General features: G+C 46.3%; 1 pseudogene; it reads right to left on the reverse strand.

Annotated features, from left to right (window-relative positions):
• Positions 1-17,004: 17,004 nt before the first annotated feature.
• Positions 17,005-18,221, reverse strand: LOC128583759 (transcription initiation factor TFIID subunit 13-like; annotated as a pseudogene).
• Between the last annotated feature and the right edge of the window lie 2,165 nt (positions 18,222-20,386).

Here is a 20,386-nt window from a genome sequence, read left to right on the forward strand (position 1 = left end):
CTTTATGTTTGAAAATATATATATATATTTTTTGTTGTTGTTGTTTTAGTTTGGCTGGGGCCGGATTCGAACCCACTACCCTTGGTATATGGGCACCCTACTCACTGAGCCACAGGCGCCTCCCAAAATCTTTTTTTTTTTTTTTTGAGACAGTCTCACTTTGTCATCCTTTGTTAAGTACTGTGGAGTCATAGCTCACAGCAACCTCAAACTCCTGGGCTTAAACGATTCTCTTGCCTCAGCCTCCCAAGTAACTGTACAGGCTCCCACCACAACACCTGGCTATTTTTAGAGATGAGGTCTGGCTCTGGTTCAGGCTGGTCTTGCACCTGTGAGCTCAGGCAATCCACCTGCCTCAGGCTCCCAAATGCTGGCATGAGCCACCACACCTGGCCCTGTTTGAAAAAAATTTTTTTTTGAAATTGTTTATAATAAAATGTTGGGAGGTGATAAGACTCATTTTTAAAAACCCCGTTAAGGTTCTACGCCTGTGGCTCAGTGGCTAGGGTGCCAGCCGCATACACCGGATCTTGTGGGTTCAAATCCAACCCAGGCATGCCAAACAACGAAAACTACAACCAAAAAATAGCTGGGCATTGTGGAGGGCACCTGTAGTCCCAGCTACTTGGGAGGCTGAGGCAAGAGAATTGCTTAAGCCCAAGAGTTTAAGGTTGCTATGAGCTATTTTTTTGGTTGCAGCCATCATTGTTGTTTGGTGGGCCCGAGCTGAATTCGAACCTGCCAACTCAGGTGTATGTGGCTGGCGCCTTAGCCACTTGAGCCACAGGAGCCGAGCCTTATTTATTTTATTTTTGAGACAGAGTTTCACTTTGTTGCTCTCTGTAGAGTGATTGGACATCACAGCTCACAGCAAGGCATTGTGGCTATCACTTTTGGGCTTAAGTGATTCTCTTGCCACAGCCTCCCAAGTAGCTGGGACAACAGGTGCCCGCCACAATGCCCAGCTATTTTTTAGAGATGGCGTCTTGCTCTGGCTCAGGCTGGTCTCAACTCATGAGCTCAGGCAATTCACCCACCTCCACCTCCCAAGTGCTAGGATTACAGGTGTGAGCCACTGCCCCAGGCATTATATACACATTTTGAAAAAGGAAAAAAACTGAATTAAATTTGTAATAGTCAAATCATGTTTGACTATAATGCAATTATAAGAAGTACTCAAACTGACTTGTAGTCTTTTTTTTTTTTTTTTTTTTTGAGACCGAGTCTCAAGCCGTTGCCCTGGGTACAGTGCCATGGCCTCATAGCTCACAGCAGCCTCCAACTCAGGCTCAAGTGATCTTCTTGCCTCAGTTTTTTCTATTTTTAGTAGACACAAGGTCTTGATATTGCTCACACTGGTCTCGAACTCGTTAGCTCAAGCAATCCACCCACCTCGGCCTCCCAGAGTGCTAGGATTATAGGAATGAGCCACCATACTTGGCCATATTAATCTTTTAATACAGTTTTTCCTTTCTTAAAATATGTACATATTTTTTAGCACTCTCTTGTACATATCCCTTTGATTTTGTAATTCTGCTTGTAGTATTTTCTCATAAAGTAAAAGCAGGCCCAGGACAGTGGCTTTTTGTTTTTGTTTTTGTAGAGACAGAGTCTCACTTTATGGCCCTCGGTAGAGTGCCGTGGCCTCACACAGTTCACAGCAACCTCCAACTCCTGGGCTTAAGCGATTCTCTTGCCTCAGCCTCCCGAGTAGCTGGGACTACAGGCGCCCGCCACAATGCCCGGCTAAGGACAGTGGCTTTTGCTTATAACTTAGCACTCTGGGAGGCTGAGGGGGCAGAATCAATTGAGCTCAGGAGTTCAAGACCAGCCTGATGGCTGAGCATGGTGGCTCATGCCTGTAATCCCAGCACTCTGGGAGGCCAAGGTGGGTGGATTGCCTGAGCTCATGGGTTCAAGACCAGCCTGAGCAAGAGTGAGACCCTGTCTCTACTAAAAATAGAAAAACTGAAGCAAGAGGATCACTTGAGCCCATGAGTTGGAGGTCACTGTAAACTATAAAACTATGGCACTCTACCTAGGGTAGAGATAGCTTGAGACTCCATCTCAAAATAAAAAAAAAAAAAAAAAAAAGGAAGGGAGGGATGAAGGGGAGGAAAGAAAGAAAAGAGAAAAGAAAGCAAAAAAATCTGAAAATAGGGCGGCGCCTGTGGCTCAGTGAGTAGGGCGCCGGCCCCATATGCTGAGGGTGGCGGGTTCAAAACCAGCCCCGGCCAAACTGCAACAAAAAAATAGCCGGGCGTTGTGGCGGGCGCCTGTAGTCCCAGCTACTCGGGAGGCTGAGGCAAGAGAATTGTGTAAGCCCAAGAGTTAGAGGTTGCTGTGAGCCGTGTGACGCCACGGCACTCTACCCGAGGGCGGTACAGTGAGACTGTCTCTACAAAAAAAAAAAAAAAAAAAAAGGGGCGGCGCCTGTGGCTCAGTCCGTAAGGCGCCGGCCCCATATACCGAGGGTGGCGGGTTCAAACCCTGCCTCGGCTGAACTGCAACCAAAAAATAGCTGGGTGCTGTGGCGGGCGCCTGTAGTCCCAGCTGCTCGGGAGGCTGAGGCAAGAGAATCGCTTGGGCCCAGGAGTTGGAGGTTGCTGTGAGCCGTGTGTCGCCACGGCACTCTACCAAGGGCCATAAAGTGAGACTCTGTCTCTACAAAAAAAAAAAAAAAAAAACCTCAAAATAAATGATGTGTATTTGCATTCTGTGCAATTAAAAAAATTAATAATAAGGGAGTTGTTCACTGAAAGTTACACAATTTTTTTTTTTTTTTGAGACAGAGTGTCATGGCGTCACAGCTCACAGCAACCTCAAACTATTGGGCTTAAGCGATTCTCTTGCCTTAGCCTGCCAAGGACCTGGGATTACAGGTGCCTGCCACGATGCCTGGCTATTTTTTGTTGCAGTTGTCATTGTTTAGCTGGCATGGTCTGGGTTCTAAACCGCCACCCTTTGGTGTACGTGCCTGGCACCATAACCACTGGGCTATAGGCACTGAGCCACAATTTTATTTATTTATTTTTATTATTATTATTTTTTTTTTGCAGTTTTTGGCCAGGGCTGGGTTTGAACCCACCACCTCCAGTATATGGAGCCAGCGCCCCACTCCTTTGAACCACAGGTGCTGCCCACTTATTTATTTTTTGAAACAGAGTCTCATTTTGTCACCCTCGGCAGAGTGCCATGGCATCACAGCTCACAGCAACCTCCAGCTCTTGGGCTTAGGTGATTCTCTTGCCTCAGCCTCCTAAGCAGCTGGGACTACAGGTGCCCGCTACAACACCCGGCTATTTTTTTGTTGTAGTTTGGCCAGGGCTGGGTTCGAACTCGCCACCCTCGGTATATGGGGCCAGCATCCTACTCAGTGAGCCACAGGCACCACCCAATTTTTTTTTTTTTATGAGTCAGAGTCTTAAGCTCTGGGTCACTCTGGGTAGAGTATCATGGGGTCTCAGCTCACAGCAACCTTAAACTCTTGAGCTCAAGTGATTCTCTTGCTTCAGGCTCCTAAGTAGCTGGGACTACAGGTGACTGCCACAATGCCCAGCCTTTTTTAGAGTTGAAGCCTTGCTTTGGCTCAGGCTGTTCTTGAACTCCTGAGCTCAGATGATCCACCCACCTCAACCTCCCAGAGTGCTGAAATTACAGGTATGAGCCACTGTGCCAGCCTGTTACACAATTATTAAATCTTGTTTTTTTTTTTTGTTTTTGTTTTTTTTTTTGAGGCAGAGTCTCAGTTTGTCACCCTCAGTAGAGTGCTATGGTGTCATAGATCACAGCAACCTCAAACTCTTGGGCTTACGTAATTCTCTTGCCTCAGAGATGTATCTCTTGATGGAAATGATTTCTATATTTTTATTTATGCTTTTCTGTTTTCTCAGATTGTCTGTAATTAGCATGTACTACTTTTTTTTTTTTTTTTTTGCAGTTTTTGGCCGGGGCTGGGTTTGAACCTGCCACCTCTGGCATATGGGGCTGGCGCCCTACTCCTTTGAGCCACAGGAGCTGCCCTACCATGTACTACTTTTATAACTGGAATAAAATACAATAAATGATTTCTAAAATAAAACAATTCAAAAGGTCTGTTGTATTCTGTATTACATAGAGCTTCTGGCTGTTCTTTGCCAGAAGGGGGTGAAAGGAAAGAGCCCTGGCCAAATAAGATCTTGAGTTTATACACTAAACCTTTTAGGAACTGACATATCCTACAGGCATCCCAAAGTCAAGAGTCTCACTTTATCGCCCTCGGTAGAGTGCCGTGGTGTCACACAGCTCACAGCAACCTCCGAATCCTTGGGCTTAGGCGATTCTCTTGACTCAGCCTCCCAAGTAGCTGGGACTACAGGCGCCCGCCGTAACGCCCGGCTATTTTTTTGTTGTTGCAGTTTGGCCGGGGCTGGGTTTGAACCCGCCACCCTCGGCATATGGGGCCGGCGCCCTACCCGCTGAGCCACAGGCGCCACCCCAGATACCTTATTTTTTTTTATTTTTTATTTTTGTAGAGACAGAGTCTCACTTTATTGCCCTCGGTAGAGTGCCGTGGCCTCACACAGCTCACAGCAACCTCCAACTCCTGGGCTTAAGCGATTCTCTTGCCTCAGCCTCCCAAGTAGCTGGGACCACAGGCGCCCGCCACAACGCCCAGCTATTTTTCTTTTTGGTTGCAGTTTGGCCGGGGCCGGGCTGAACCCGCCACCCTCGGTATATGGGGCCGGCGCCCCACCGACTGAGCCACAGGCGCCACCCCAGATACCTTATTTTTAGAGGTGTGCTTAGGTGTGTTAATACCATTCTCTTTAGTCCCACCACTGCTATATGGTTATTGCCTGGAAAGACAAAAATTGTCGGGAGACAATTGAGCAGCTGTTAGGGAGAGAGAAGTAGAGTCAGCTAAGCGATTCAGGAAGACTGCAAATAATAATGATTCACCCAGATAGGGGAATGGCAGACCAGGGAGAACACCTGCCAGCTTGCACTATGGCTGGAACAAGAAGTTCAAGTAGGAGATAGGAAGGAGAAGGAGCTTGGGGGTGGCGCCTGTGGCTCAGTGAGTAGGGCGCCGGCCCCATATACCGAGGGTGGCGGGTTCAAACCCAGCCCCGCCGAACTGCAACCAAAAAATAGCCGGGCGTTGTGGCGGGCGCCTGTAGTCCCAGCTGCTCGGGAGGCTGAGGCAGGAGAATCACGGAAGCCCAAGAGCTGGAGGTTGCTGTGAGTCCTGTGACGTCATGGCACTCTACGGAGGGCGGTAAAGTGAGACTCTCTCTACAAAAAAAAGAAAGAAAAGGAGCTTGGATTGGGGCTTGCAAGGCTCAGTGGACCATGTTATGGAACTTTGACTTGATTGAGGGCAGTGAGTGGCCACTGAAGTGATTTAAGGAGTGGCCACTGAAGTGATTTAAGGAGTTAGATGAGGGCGGCGCCTTTGGCTCAGTCGGTAAGGCGCTGGCCCCATATACCGAGGGTGACGGGTTCAAACCCGGCCCCGGCCAAACTGCAACCAAAAAATAGCCGGGCGTTGTGGCGGGCGCCTGTAGTCCCAGCTACTCGGGAGGCTGAGGCAAGAGAATCGCTTAAGCCGAGGAGTTGGAGGTTGCTGTGAGCTGTGTGACGCCACAGCACTCTACTGAGGGCCATAAAGTGAGACTCTTGTCTCTACCAAAAAAAAAAAAAAAAAGGAGTTAGGTGAGATGAGACCCTCTTGGTGGGAAATAGCAGCTGAGCTACTCAGGCTGAAGTAGGAGGATCAATTAAGCCCAGGCGTTCAAAGCTGCAGTGAGCTATGATCATGCCACTGTGCTCCAACGTAGAGAGTGAGACCCCATCTTTAAAATATATGTGGGGTGTGTGTGTGTGTGTAAATAAAAGAAATGGCAGCTAATGGAATTGGAGAAATAGAATAGGGAAGGAGACAGAACTAATTTGACTGGAGAGCAGCTGCAGGATAGTAAGAGAAGGAAATGGAGTGACGGAGAGATATGGCAGCACTGCCATTATGGAGGAACTTGGGGGTAGGAGAGCCTTAACTAAGGGGGCAGGTTAGGAAGTATTGCTGTAAGTCCCTTTCTTTGACTTCATAGATCTTTTCATTAAAAATCAACATTATAAGGAGGCGCCTGTGGCTCAGTGAGTAGGGCGCCGGCCCCATATGCCAAAGGTGGCGGGTTCAAACCCAGCCCCGGCCAAACTGCAACAAAAAAATAGCCGGGCGTTGTGGCGGGCGCCTGTAGTCCCAGCTGCTCGGGAGGCTGAGGCAAGAGAATCGCGTAAGCCCAAGAGTTAGAGGTTGCTGTGAGCCGTGTGATGCCATGGCACTCTACCTGAGGGCGGTACAGTGAGACTCTGTCTCTAGAAAAAAAAAAAAAAAAAAAAACAACATTATAGGGCGGCGCCTATGGCTCAGTCGGTAAGGTACCGGCCCCATGTACCGAGGGTGGCGGGTTCAAACCCGGCCCCGGCCAAACTGCAACCAAAAAAAAAAATAGCCGGGCGTTGTGGCGTGCGCCTGTAGTCCCAGCTACTTGGGAGGCTTGAGTCAAGAGAATTGCCTAAGCCCAAGGATTTAGAGGTTGCCGTGAGCTGTGTGATACCACGGCACTCTACCGAGGGCGATAAGGTGAGACTTTGTCTGTACAAAAAAAAAAAAAAAATCAACATTATCCATGAATGCTTTTGGAGTTGGATTCTTATTGTTCCGAGGGGTATGCTAATGGGCTCGAAGTGAGTTGCTATCAGCCTACAAGTGAGTTTAGGGTAAGACAGGGCTAGATCCAAATGGTCACTGGCTAGCAATCTACATGGGAAAGTAATGGGGTGGGGAGTGGAAGGCACATGGAAGTGGGTACAGGAGACAGCTGGGAGACCACTGCAGTCATCCAAACAAGCAATGCCCTTAGGCTGGGTGCAGTGGCTCATGGCCTGTAATCCGAGCACTCTGGGAGACCTAGGTGGGTGGATTGCTTGAGCTCACGATTTCAAGATTAGCCTGAGTAAAAAGCAAGATCCCATCTCTACTAAAAATAGAAAAAAACTGAGGCAAGAGGATCACTCGAGCCCGAGTTGGAGGTTACTGTGAGCTATGACGCCATAGCACTCTACCCAGGGCAATAGCTTGAGACTTTGTCTCAAAAAAAAAAAAGGGGGCGGTGCCTGTGGCTCAGTGAGCAGGGCGCCTGCCCCATATACCGAGGGTGGCGGGTTCAAACCCGGCCCCGGCCAAACTGCAACAAAGAAATAGCCGGGTGTTGTGGCAGGCGCCTGTAGTCCCAGCTACTTGGGAGGCTGAGGCAGGAGAATTGCCTAAGCCCAGGAGTTGGAGGTTGCTGTGAGCTGTGTGACTCCACGGCACTCTACTGAGGGCGATAAAGTGAAACTCTGTCTCTACAAAAAAAAAAAAAAAAGAGGGCGGCATCTGTGGCTCAAAAGAGTAGGGCACCGGCCCCATATACCGGAGGGGTGGTGGGTTCAAACCCAGCCCCGGCCAAAAACTGCAAAAAAAAAGAAAAAGAAAAAGAAATGCCCTTAGCCTGATGTAAACTGATGGAGATGCAGAAATACTGAGAAGAGATTCCCGCCCTTCCTCCTGGGAAACCGGGCGCGGCCGGAAAGGCGGGCAGGTTAGGTCTCCCAGCTGTCTCCGTCAAGCAACGCACGTACGTGGGGAACCTGGTGCTAAACCATTCTTAGACGACCTGCTTCTGGGTCGGGGTTTCGCACGTAGCAGAGCAGCTCCCTCGCTGCGATCTATTGAAAGTCAGCCCTCGACACAAGGGTTTGTAAATAAAAATAAATAAATAAATAATAATAATAAAATAAAAAAAAGAGAGAGAAGAGATTCCCAAGGATATGAAATCACAGAACTTGGAGATAGATTGGATGTGGGGGCTGAGGAAGGAGGATAAGTCCAGGTTGGTTCCCAGGTTCCTTTTTTTTTTTTTTTTTGAGACAGTCTCACTTTGTCACCCTTGGTAGAGTGCCGTGGCATCACACCTCACAGCAACTTCAAACTTTGGGGCTTACGCGATTCTCTTGCCTCAGCCTCCCAAGTAGCTGGGACTACAGGCAGCCACAACGCCTGGTATGTTTTTTTTTTAAGAGACAGGCTCTCACTCTGGCTCAGATTGGTCTCGAACTCGTGAGCTCAGGCAATCCACCCCCACCTCAGCCTCCCACAGTGCTAGAGTTCCCAGGTTCCTTGAAACCGTTTGGGATGAGGAATAAAGCAGAAGGAACTGGTCTGTTGGGTAGGAACTGATCTCCAGGGAATAGATGATGCTGAGCTTAGATGCCTGTGGAGGACATAAGAAGGAAGTTTAAAAGGTATGATCTTAGGTTGTGTATGCCCTTTCCACTGAAAACAGAACTCCAAGGGCATGACCTAGTAATGGTGGATTGGAGTCCTCAGGTACTTGAGATAGGACTGCCGTTTCTACAGGGAGAAGCTTTCACTCAAAACATATGAAAGCTTGGTAAATATTCATTATTCCTAATATGATGATAAGAAAGGTACTAATGGGCTTGTCCTCAGATTGAAAAGAAGGACTTGACCTTAGCAGACTGTTAAGTATTAATGCACTTCCCACAGCAAGCCATTTACTCTCTACCAGTACCAGATTTAAAAATAAAACAACACCTGGCTTGGTGCCCAGTTGCTCCGTGTTTAGGGCGCTGGCCACATATACTGGAGCTGGCAGGTTAGAACTCGGCCCAGGCCTGCTAAACAATAATGACAACTGCAACCCCAAAATAGCTAGGTGTTGTGACAGGCGCCTGTAGTCCCAGCTACTTGGGAGGCTGAGGCAAGAGAATCTCTTAAGCCCAAGAGTTTGAGGTTGCTGTGAGCTGTGACGCTACAGCACTCAACCTGAGGGTGACATAGTGAGACTCTGTCTCAAAAAAACGAACAATAGCAAAAAAAAAAAAAAAAAAACCACCTGGAATAAACCCTTCTCATCTGGTTTTCACTCTTTCCCTGTGACATCAGTCCCCTCTGGCATTCTAGCAAAATGTTTTCTTCTCTGTCAGCCACATTCATGAGCTTTTCCCAGATCTTGACCCTAGGAAGCTGTAGTTAGAAGAGGAAGTGATATGGCAGTAGACCATCAGTGGGAAAATGAAAAACTGATCCAGGCTGGCAGGAAGGGTGGTAGGCTAGGTCACTCTGGAATGTGTTCCTGGTCTCAGCATCCTAGAAGCTTTCTCCTGTCTTTTTTTTTTTGTTGTTTGTTTTGTTTCATTTTGGTTTGCTTTTATTGCTACTATGCTTGTGTGATTGGGTATAATATTCTGGAGTGCTACCTAATAAAGAACTGAGCCATGCAGAGGAGGAAGGGGAGAAATTGCAGCAAAGCTGGGAAGATTGGAGAGAGTTTGAAGCAGAGTTTCAGGGAAGTGTCAAAGTGTGGGAGGATGAGAAGAAAAAGATGTCAAGGATAATTCAAGATTTGCAGTATGTTGTGAGTATAATTCCCCTTGGTGTTTTTTTTTTTTTAAGAGATTGCAGAAAATCTGTAACATTGTTTTCAATTATTTTTAGATAATGAACTGGTGTTTTTTTAAATATGGCCAAACAGGTGGGGAACAGAGGGCCTGGTTTTATACGAGGTTATTTAAAGCAATTGTAGCAACTTGGTTACTTTACTTTTGCAAACTTGGTCAATTCTGAGATGAGTCCTCAAATAGCTTTTCGTATCAGGGCTTCCTTTTCTTGGAACATGGGCTTCAGGGATCTGTTGCCTCTCCATGCCTTCAAATTCCACCTCCTGACCCTGCCTCTGCAAAATTGTAACAGTTCTATGTAATATATTATACAGGAGTAGAAAAATCATTTTATTCTGGAGAGAATATCCACACAGTGCTGCCCCACAGAACTTTCTACAATAGTGAAAACTTTCTATATCTGAGTTCTATATGGTAGCCACTGGCTACATGTGCCTACTGGACACCGAAAATGTGACTATTGCAACTGGCTACTATTATTCTCCAGGGCAAACATACTGCTTAAAGGTAAAAAAGAAATATATGGGAAATACATGGAATTGTTTTGTTTTTTTCTTTTTTCTTTTTTTTAACTTATCACCCTTGGTAGAGTGCCGTGGCGTCACAGCTCACAGCAACCTCCAACTCCTGGTCTTAGGCGATTCTCTTGCTTCAGCCTCCCAAGTAGCTGGGACTACAGGTGCCCACTACAATGCCCGGCTATTTTTTGTTACAGTTTGGCCGGGGCCGGGTTCGAACCTAAAACTCTCAGTATATGGGGCTGGCACCCTTCCCACTGAGCCACAGGTGCCACCCTTTTTTTTTTTTTTGAGACAGTCTCACTGTGTTGCCCCTGGTAGAGTGCTGTGGGAATCACAGCTCATATTAAGTTCAAACTCTTGGGCTCAAGCAATTCTCTTGCCTCAGCCTCCCAACTAGGAGGGACTACAGACATCCGCCACAACCCCTGGTTATTTTTTTAGAGACGGAGTCTCAGTCTGGCTCAGGCTGGTCTTGAACCTGTGAGGTCGGGCAATCCACCCACCTTGGCATCCCAGAGTGCTAGGATTATAAGCATGAGCCACTGCACCTGGCCTATTCTGGATATAAAATAAATGCTTTTGGCCTGGATGGATTCAAACAACTTCAAAAAATCAGTTTCAACTTTTGGTCTTATTCTTTTTTTTTCTTTTGTTGTTTTGTTTTTAAGACAGAGTGTCACTCTGTTAACTTGGGTAGAGTGCCATGGTGTCATAACTCACAACAACCTCAAACTCCTGGGCTTAAGCAATCCTCTTGCCTCAGCCTCCCAAGTAGTTGGGATCACAGTGCCTGCCACAATGCCTGGCTGGTTTTCTATTTTTAGTAGAGACGGTCTCGCTCTTACTCAAGTTGATCTTCAACTCCTGAGCTCAAGCAACCCACCTGCCTCATCCTCCCAGAGTGCTAGGATTACAAGAGTGAGCCACTTCACCAGGCCTGGAGATTTTTTAAAGGTAAAAAAGAGAGGCCAGGTATGGTGGCTAATGCCTGTAATCCCAGTACTTGGGAGGCTGAGACAAGAGAATCACTTGAGCCCAAGAGTTTAAGGCTGCTGTGAGCTGTGATGCCACAGCACTCTACTGAGATGACAAAGTGAGACTCTAGCTCAAAATAAAATAAAATAGAATAAAAGTGAAAAAGAATTAACCAAATCCAAGGAGCTTCTAGGTCACACATTCCCCAGTGCTAACACATACAAGTGGCTGAACTTCTGCCTGTTTGGCTGAGGCTGGCTCTACCCCCTCCTCCAGCACATGAGCAGGGCTTCTGTGAATGTCACATTGACAAAGAGTCCTTGCTTGGTATTAGGGAGGGAAACAAGTTTCTTTTGTTATTCTATCCTCCTAGGCTGCCAGTTTGTCTTGTGGCACACTCCTTGAAGGTGCTGAAGACCAGGATTTTTCTCTGGTGGTATGCTTCAACCCCAGCTCCAAGAACCTGTGGCATCTGGGACTTTGGTGACTTCCCCATTCCATGCCTGCTCAACATGTGTTCATTCAGTCAACTGATATTTATTTAGTGATAGAACATTGAGCCTGGTTCTTTGCTGGGTGGTAAGGATATAACAATGAGTAAGAACCAAGCCCTGGCTCAGTGGATAGGGCGCCAGCCACATACACTGGAGCTGGCAGGTTCAAACCCAGCCTGGGCCTGCCAAACAACAATAACGACTACAACAACAACAAGAAAAAATAGCCCAGGGCGGCGCCTGTGGCTCAGTCGGTAAGGCGCCGGCCCCATATACCGAGGGTGGCGGGTTCAAACCCGGCCCCAGCCAAACTGCAACCAAAAAATAGCCGGGCATTGTGGCAGGTGCCTGTAGTCCCAGCTACTTGGGAGGCTGAGGCAAGAGAATCGCTTAAGCCCAGAAGTTGGAGGTTGCTGTGAGCTGTGTGAGGCCACGGCACTCTACCGAGGGCCAGAAAGTGAGACTCTGCCTCTCCAAAAAAAAAAAAAAAAGAAAAAGAAAAAATAGCCCAGAGTTGTGGTGGGCTCCTGTAGTCCCAGCTACTTGGGAGGCTGAGGCAAGAGAATCACTTAAGCCCAAGAGTTGGAGGTTGCTGTGAGCTGTGACACCACAGCACTCTACTGAGGGTGACATAGTGAAACTCTGTCTGAAAAACAAACAAACAAAAAACCCCAAACCCTGCCCTTACACCATTCACAGACAAATCAAAAGGCAATTAAAGTATGGGTGCGTTGGCTCATGCCTGTAATCCTAGCACTCTGAGAGGCCCAGGCAGGTGGATTGCCTGACCTCACTAGTTCGAGACCAGCCAGAGCGAGATCTTGTTTCTAAAAATAGCTGGGCAGGTGGCGCCTGTGGCTCAGTGAGTAGGGCACCAGCCCCATATACCGAGGGTGTCAGGTTGAAACCCGGCCCTGGCCAAACTGCAACAAAAAAATAGGCAGGCATTGTGGCGGGTGCCTATAGTCCCAGCTACTTGGGAAGCTGAGGCAAGAGAATCCTCTAAGCCCAGGAGTTGGAGGTTGCTGTGAGCTGTAACGCCAAGGCACTCTATTGAGGGCTACAAAGTGAGACTCTGTCTCAAAAGAAAAAGAAAAAAATAGGCAATTACAACAAAGTAAGATGTATGCTACAAGAAATACAGGGTGCTCCTGCAGCTCTTAACCCAGGCTAGAGGGAGGTGTTCAGGGAAGACTTCCTGACGGGAGTGGCTTCTAAACTGAGACCTGAAGAACAAGATGGTATTAGGCAGATAAAGGAGGGTAGAAGAAAAGCATTCCAGACAAAAGGAAAAGCACTGTGAAGAAAGAAGAAAGCTGCCAGGACAGAAGTGAGCTTGGCGCTTGGGACAGCTAAATAGTTTGAGCACAATTAGGGAATGGGATGGGAGTGGGGGGTGTTCTTTTTCACAACAGAGCCCTAATGACCCCAATGTAAATCAGAGCCCAGCTGAGTTAGACATGTAAGTCCTCAGTATTTCAGCTACTTGGTGTAAATCATTATGAATTGCCTTTGCCATACAAATGTTTATTGTATAGGCCTGAATAGGATGATTGTAAAGGGGACGCAGTGCTCAGGCTGGGGAGTGGGAGCCTGAGTATGGTCTCACAGTCTGCAGAGAGGAGTATGAATAGCCAAGGGTGCTTATTTGGAAGCCAGGAGAGCAGAATAGGACAGAGCAAAAATCCAAGGAGCCCTCCTGGCCTGAGGAAGAGAGTCCTCAGGAGAGCTGAAGTCAAAATGCTAGGATATTTATTAATAACTATGGGCACCCCTCAAACTGGAGGCAACTTCACTGTTCATCCAGAAAAGGCTGGTTAAACAGGAATTATGAAGTTCTAGTTCTGAATGTTATGCATACATCACAGAGACCAAGTCCATATATGTAGGTATCTCCAAGTTGTTTATGGAATACCTACTGTGTGCACTGTGGGAGATGCTAGGGACATAGCACAGGTGGTAATATCTGACCCCTGGAGAGAGCCCCAGCTTCAGCCCCTTACCTTGGCCTTCATGATTTGCCTCCAGCAGCTTTTCTGTAACCTGCTGTCTGGAAGCCTGTGCTTTCCTTCCCCTAGGTTTTGCATAGGCTTATTCTTCTCTCTGCCCCCTTAATCCTTGCCTGGCCAAGACTTCTTCGGCCTTTAGTCCCTGACTTAGTAAGGGTTCCCAGACCTGTGTAACTCAATCTAGAACTTTTTTTTTTTTTTTGTAGAGACAGAGTCTCACTTTACCGCCCTCGGTAGAGTGCCATGATGTCACAGGACTCACAGCAACCTCCAGCTCTTGGGCTTACGCGATTCTCCTGCCTCAGCCTCCCGAGCAGCTGGGACTACAGGCGCCCACCACAACGCCCGGCTATTTTTTTGTTGCAGTTTGGCTGGGGCTGGGTTTGAACCCACTACCCTCGGTATATGGGGCCGGCGCCCTACTCACTGAGCCACAGGCGCTGCCCCTCAATCTAGAACTTTACTCTGAGTTTGTACCTCTGAAAGGCCTCCATTACTCCTGTTTTCCTTCAGCATATTTTTGCCTATTGATTTTTCTAAACACATTCTAGAATCATTTATTCAAGTTCTTTATGGCATCCTGTTGGTATTTTCTTTTTTTTTTTTTTCTGAGACAGAGCCTCAAGCTGTCACCTGGGGTAGAGTGCCGTGGCATCACAGCTCCATAGCATCCTCCAACTTCTGGGCTCAAGCGATTCTCCTGCCTCTGCCTCCCAAGTAGCTGGGACTACAGGTACCCACCACACGCCTGGCTATTTTTTGGTTGCAGCCGTCATTGTTGTTTGGTGGGCCCGGGCTGGATTTGAACCCTCCAGCTCAGGTATATGTGGCTGGCGCCTTAGCCATTTGAACCGCAGGCGCCGAGCCATCCTGTTGGTATTTTCATTGGAACAATATTAAATCTATAAATTTGCACAGGAATTGTTTTTTTTCATTTTTTCTGTATTTCATCTTGTATTTGGCCTTCCCATCCAGAGCATGGTATTACTTATTCTAACTTTTCTTTATATTATTTTCTCCTATTTGTGGTTTATATTTTTTTTTATTATTTTGAGACAGGGTCTTGCTCTGTTGACTGGGCTAGAGAACAGTGGCATCATCATAGCTCAATGAAACCTCAAACTCTTGGGCTCAACTATAGATGTACACCAGCATGTCCGGCTAATTTTTGTTTTGTAGAGATTGGTGGGGGGGGGTGTCTCTCTCTTTCTCAGGCTGGTCTCAAACTTCTGGCCTAAAGCAATCTTCTTGCATTAGCCTTCCAAAGTGCTAGTATTGGCGGCGCCTGTGGCTCAGTGAGTAGGGCGCCGGTCCCATATGCCGGAGGTGGCGGGTTCAAACCCAGCCCTGGCCAAAAACCACAAAAAAAAAAAAAAAAAAGTGCTAGTATTACAGGAGTGAGACGTTGCATCTGGCCCTATGATTTATATATTGATTGAAGTCTATAAATTTAACACTATACTAATACCCAGTGACTTTTTTTATTTTATTTTATTTTTTTTGTAGAGACAGAGTCTCACTTTATGGCCCTCGGTAGAGTGCCATGGCATCACATAGCTCCCAGCAACCTCCAACTCCTGGGCTTAAACAATTCTCTTGCCTCAGCCTCCCGAGTAGCTGGAACTACAGGCACCCACCACAACGCCCGGCTATTTTTTGGTTGCAGTTCAGCCGGGGCTGGGTTTGAACCCGCTGGTATATGGGGCTGGCGCCTTACTGACTGAGCCACAGGAGCCGCCAGACTTTTTTTTTTTTTTCTTTTTTTTTTGTAGAGACAGAGTCTCACTGTACCACCCTCGGGTAGAGTGCCGTGGCGTCACACGGCTCACAGCAACCTCTAACTCCTGGGCCTACGCAATTCTGTTGCCTCAGCCTCCCGAGCAGCTGGGACTACAGGCGCCCTCCACAACGCCCAGCTATTTTTTGTTGCAGTTTGGCCGGGGCTGGGTTTGAACCCGCCACCCTTGGCATATGGGGCCGGCGCCCTACTCACTTAGCCACAGGCGCCACCCCTTTTTTTTTTTTTTTTTTGAGACAGAGTTTCACCCTGTTGCCCTCAATAGAGTGCTGTGACATCACAGCTCACAGCAACCTCCAACTCCTGGGCTTAAGCAATTCTCTTGCCTCAGCCTCCCGAGTAGCTGGGACTACAGGCGCCCGCCACAACATCCGGCTGTTATTTTGTTGCAGTTTGGCCGGGTTTCGAACCACCACCCTCGGTATATGTGGCTGGCACCCTACCCACTGAGCCACAGGCGCTGCCCCCAGTGACTTCTTATATCTTTTCTTTGACACTATTTACTAAATACATGTCATTTTTCCACACCAGTTCTCCAATACTCTAACAGCAATTGGGAGTCCCGTAATTCAATTCAATTCTGACAATAACTACCCAGAATTAGTGCAGACCCTACAAGTTAAGGGTTCAATCCCATAAGACTGTCCTCAGTTCAGATGCCACCCACAAATGGGGTACCCCAGCCACTTACGTTTCTGCCTGGGCTACTACAAATTCAGGAGTTCCTATAACCACCCACCCCTCCCCCCCAGGTTCAATAATTTACTAAAATGACTCACAGAATTCAGGAAAATACTTTATTTACATTTATCAGTTTATTTATAAAGGCTCAAGGATCAGCCAAACAGAAGACATGCCTAGGGCATGGTGGAGGTTGGTGGGGGGAGCAGAGCTTCCTTGCCCTTTCCTGGTACACAACCCTCCCAGCACACAAATGTGTTCATCATCCCAGAAGTTCTAGGAACCTTCTTCTTCAAGAGTTTTTTTTTTTTTTCCTGTTTAATATTTCGTACTTTATTCCTTGTATTAATAGGTTAAGAAAGTAAAATTTCCCAAATACTGATTTATAGGTAACATTTATAAGTGGCACAAAAGTTCAGTTTCGCAAAGAATTAACACTCAGTGATTTAAATGCAATTGTAATCGTCACTTTAAGCTAAATGTAATAATAACTTGATAAGGTATATACACACAAAACCCATATATCCTGAAATACAAAAGCACTTTCCATGGTACTGTAACTCAAATCCGACCCTCTAAATGGTAATTCTCTATTGGTAAAATTTTAGCCAGTGTTTTTCTTTTCATTGTCATTTTCTGAGCCAATTAAACCTACGTTTTGTTTCATTTTGATTTATATTGAATGCAACTATAATATAGACATAAAAATAAATTTTGTGCAACTAAAAAAAAAGGTGATTTCCATAGACATACAAGGTTTTGTCTCCACAATGAACAAGTACTTACAAATATGTGAATAAAAAACTACCCTAAATGCTTATCTTACCATCGATGCCCTTCAATTTTTAAGCAATGCCATTCTTGCTACTGAAAACATTTATTTTTAGAAGCTTTAATCTGATCTGAGAAAATGAGTTCTCCCAAACTTAACAAATGGTATATTATAATCCCCAAAAGGTTTTAAATCAAAAAAGCCTTCCAACATAGGAGCATTCACATGAAACTTTGTTTCTCCAAAAAAAAAAAAAAAAAAAAAAAATCTTGTTATCTGAAGAAAATAATGTTAAAAGAAATTAGCTTTTAAAACAGATAAACATCTTTAACAAAAACCCAGTATTTTTCTATATCATCTCTTTAAAATAAAGATAGGCCAGGTGCAGTGGTTCTTGCTTATAATCCCACAGAACTCACAGGTTCGAGACCAGCCTGAGCCAGAGCAAGACCCCGCCTCTAAAAATAGCGGGGCCTTGTGGCAGGTGCCTGTAGTCACAGCTACTGTGGAGGCTGAGGCAAGAAAATCACTTGAGCCCTGGAGTCTAAGGTTCTGAGAGCTACGATGCCAGGGCAACAAAGTGAAGCTCTGTCTCAAAAAAATAAAAATAAACATAAAGATACAAATATAAACAAAAGATAAAAAAGTTCACTACAATAATCTCAGACTAGTTTTATATAAAAACTTCAGAATACATAAAGCACATTTCACCTATCATAGTCAAAGATGCCATTTAGATTTCACATATTAAACAGCTACAGTATAGCTTACAATAGCACAAATACATCTAACCCAACTATTAATATTTCAACCTTTGTTAATAGAAAGAATTGCCTGGTTGGAAAGATACTTTAACTTATGTGTGGTCATTAAAACTCAGTAAGTAATTCAAGCATGGTCATATAAAGGCAGGCAATTAATCCAACATCACCATAAAACCAAAGGCATGAAAATAAAGACAAAAAAACTGTTTCTCTATCTTTCATTCACCTAGGTAGATATCAGAACCTCACTGCAGAAAATATAACAATTATTACATATGGTTTCACTAGAATATAATGGAGTTTCAGGAACTACAAAAGATGTCAAGATCCATAGTTGGCTTCATCAAATGCTTTTCTAGCCCGTTTCAATTCTTCATTCATAGTAAGCAAGTCTTTAACCCTAGCAAACTTCCTGGGGTCCTTTCGAATCAAGAAGATGATATCTTCAACTTGTACTCGACCTTGTCTTCCAATTGACATTGCCTTGTGAGTCATTTCAGTAATGAATTCTATGACAAGGTCTTTCAAGAATATCTACTGACTCAGTATAAGGATTCTGGTCATCTCCAAAACCATACATCATACATCTCAATTCTTTAGAAAAAAGTCTCTTTCTTTTACCCTGTCCACCTTCTGCACCTCCTCCAATTTCTTAATTTTCTTCCTCAAAAGCGGGGTCTTCCTCCTCATCCGCCATCCCACCAGCCCTCCAGACTACACACCGTTTTTTTTGTAGAGACAGTCTTACTTTACCACCCTTCCCTTAGTAGAGTGCCATGACATCACAGGACTCACAGCAACCTCCAGCTCTTGGGCTTCCGCAATTCTGCTGCCTCAGCCTCCCGAGCAGCTGGGACTACAGGCGCCTGCCACAACGCCCGGCTATTTTTTTGTTGCAGTTCGGCTGGGGCTGGGTTTGAACCTGCCACCCTCGGTATATGGGGCAGGCGCCCTACTCACTGAGCCGCAGGCGCCACCCTCTTCAAGAGTTTTTTTTTTTTTTTTTTTTTTTTGTAGAGACAGAGTCTCACTTTATGGCCCTCGGTAGAGTGCCATGGCATCACACAGCTCACAGCAACCCCCAACTCCTGGGCTTAAGCCATTCTCTTGCCTCAGCCTCCTGAGTAGCTGGGACCACAGGCGCCCACCACAACGCCTGGCTATTTTTTTTTTTTTGGTTGCAGTTCAGCCGGGGTCGGGTTTGAACCTGCCACCCTCGGTATATGGGGCCGGCGCCTTACCGAGTGAGCCACAGGCAGCACCCTCTTCAAGAGTTTTTATAATTCAATTTCCTCCTGGAGGTTGGGGGATAGGGCTGAAAATTCCCATCCTTTAATCTTGTGTATGGTCTTCCTGGTGAACTCGCAGAAGTGTGTTAATAAAAATACATGTTCAGGGTGGTGCCTATGACTCAAAGGAGTAGGGTGCCAGCCCCATATACCAGAGGTGGTGGGATCAAACCCGGCCCTGGCCAAAAACTGCAAAAAAAAGAAAAGAAAATACATGTTCATCTGGGTATGGTGGCTCACACCTATAATCCTAAGACTCTGGTAGGCTGAGGTAGGTGGGTTGCCTGAGCTCAGAAGTTTACGACTAGAATGAACAAGAGCGAGACCTGTTCCTACTAAAAACAGAAAAACTATGGTTGGGTGCCTGTAGCTCAGTGAATAGGGTGTCAGCCACATGCTCTGGGACTGGTGGGTTCGAACCCAGCTCGGGCCTGCTAAACAACAACAAAAAAGTAGTGAGGGGTTGTGGCAGGCACCTTTAGTCCCAGCTAGTAGGGAGGCTGAGGCAAGAGAATCGCTTGAGCCCAAGAGTTTGAGGTTGCTATGAACTAGAACGCCATGGCACTCTCCCAAGGGTGATAAACTAAGACTGTGTCTAAATAAATAAATAAATAAATATCAAAAAACTAGCCAGGCATTGTTGCAGGCACTGTGGTCCCAGCTACCTAGGGAGGTTGAGGCAAGAAGATCACTTGAGCCCAGAAGTTTGAGGCTGCTGTGACCTATGATACCACCACAACACTTTATTGAGAGTGACAAAGTGAGATTCTGTCTTGAAAAAATAAAAATAAAAATAAAAAAACTGAAGTAACAGCATCTCTTGAGCTTAAGAGTTCAAAGTTGCGGGGCAGCACCTGTGGCTCAGTGAGTAGGGCGCCGGCCCCATATGCCGAGGGTGGCGGGTTCTAAACCCAGCCCCGGCCAAACTGCAACAAAAAAATAGCAGGGCATTGTGGCGGGCGCCTGTAGTCCCAGCTGCTCGGGAGTCTAAGGCAGGAGAATCACGTAAGCCCAAGAGTTAGAGGTTGCTGTGAGCCGTGTGACGCCATGGCACTCTACCCGAGGGCGGTACAGTGAGACTCTGTCTCTACAAAAAAAAAAAAAGAGTTCAAAGTTGCTGTGAACTATGATGTCCTTGGCACTCTATCCAGAGCAAGAGAGTGAGACTGTCTCAAAAAAAAAATTTCAAATTTTGTCTTTTCTCTTGTAGCAAATCTGTCTTTTGTTGGTATAATTAACAGGCCCCTGAAAACTAAACCTGAGGGCAGAGGAAAAATTTCCTCCCTGACACCATCTAAAACTGATTTTCAAAATCTAATTAAGGACTATTTTAAAAACATAATGAAGTGACTATAATCAAGAATAAGTTAGGGTTGGGGGCGGCACCTGTGGCTCAGTGGGTAGGGCACTAGTCCCATATGAGGGTGGTGGGTTTGAACCCAGCCCCAGCCCCGCCCAGCAACAAAAAAATAGCTGGGCGTTGGGCGGCGCCTGTGGCTCAGTGGGCAGGGCGCCCGCCCCATATACCGAGGGCGGCAGGTTCAAACCCAGCCCCATCCAAACTGCAACAAAA

Source organism: Nycticebus coucang, chromosome 4 (genome assembly GCF_027406575.1).
Source record: "Nycticebus coucang isolate mNycCou1 chromosome 4, mNycCou1.pri, whole genome shotgun sequence".
NCBI classification, from domain to species: domain Eukaryota; kingdom Metazoa; phylum Chordata; class Mammalia; order Primates; family Lorisidae; genus Nycticebus; species Nycticebus coucang.